Here is a 1,610-nt window from a genome sequence, read left to right on the forward strand (position 1 = left end):
TTCAGTTCTCAGTATTTAAAACTAAGACTCTCAAAGTCAAATTCTTCCATGTTCTTACACAGAGAATGAACAAATTTGTGTTTCTCCACCACTCTTCTGATGTTCCTACATCTTAGGAATGGGTTGGTTGGTTTTAATAAAAAGCCCAGAATCTATTATCTCTTGATATATATGTGGGTGTGTAAACAAAAATAGAATAAATAAAAATCCATGATATATTAGCTCTGAGAAGATATACACACATATATATTTTGTTGCTGTTGTTTAGTCTCTAAGTCATGTCTGACTCTTTTGGTACCCCATGGACTGTAGCCCACCAGGCTCCTCTGTCCATGGGATTTCCCAGGCAAGAATACTGGAGTGCGTTGCCATTTCCTTCTCCAGGGGATCTTTCTGACTCAGAGATCGAGGTCGAACCCACATTTCCTGCTTAGAGATGGATTCTCTACTACTGAGCCACCAGGGAACTACCCCCCCATATATATATACACATATACATATATGTATATATTTTTTACAACCAATAATGCAGCCATAAGCATGAAGAAATAGCACAGTGAAGATTTTTTAAATTAAACGTTGCAATGAAAATAAATGCCCTGAAGTTTTGAGACAAATACAAATATTCAACAAAATTTGCTTCTTTAACAGAGGTGTGCACACATTTGTTGAAGCTGCAAATTCAATGTTTTTTTTACAGATCTTTCCTACTATTCTTCCCTTCAGAGAAGTGAAAGCATTTGCCATTTTGAGTGTAAGGATTTTATTTGTGTGTAGCAGGAAAAAATATACACCTTCATGGTGTGTTTCTATGCATAGTTATTTTTTCTATGCATTATTGATAGAAAAGAATTCTAGATTCAGTATTTCAAAGAAATTCTATCTTCCCAGAGCTCATGCCTTATTGATTTTTATTTATTTGATTTTGTTTATATCCAGCTAAATATGTTTTAATAAAACAGGAGATACTGCCATCTTAAGGAAAATTGAGTTTTACACTTTTTCTTATTTTGCTGGAGAAATGATACATTTAAAATAGTGCCACCTGCAGTAGAAACTTTCAGCCATCACGGTTTCATGAACACTTAAACATGTACCTGAGGCTGACATGAATATTGAGACTGAGTATGAGCATTTGAAGTTGCAGTGAGTATTGCTATTTATGTATATTGTCATATAATTTAAAGTATACAAGGGCCATTTAAGGAACTGTAAGTATTATTATATCTATATTGCTAGGTGTAATATCTCTTGATGAAACGAAATAGATTTAGATAAGAAACTCTTTGATTTTTAGTCAATGAACAATTAAGCTAAGTTGGTAATATTAATCAAACTAATGAAACTGTTTTAAGAAAAGGATCATGGATGGAACTGAAATTCCTGCAAATCGATAAGTTGAAACCTAAGCCCGCATGTGACCTGTATCTGAATACAGGCTGTTTAGAAAGTAATTAAGGTTAAATGAAGTCATAAGGATGTGACCCTAATCAGACTGGATTATGGCCCTACTAGCAGAGGAAGGAAAAGTTATCCCTCCCACTCTTTCCATCCCTCTCATCCTCTTCTTTCCTCCCCCCCATCCCTCATACTCTCCCTCCCTCTCCATT

The sequence above is a fragment of the Bison bison genome, unplaced genomic scaffold (assembly GCF_000754665.1).
Source record: "Bison bison bison isolate TAMUID 2011002044 unplaced genomic scaffold, Bison_UMD1.0 scf7180017861104, whole genome shotgun sequence".
Lineage (NCBI taxonomy): Eukaryota > Metazoa > Chordata > Mammalia > Artiodactyla > Bovidae > Bison > Bison bison.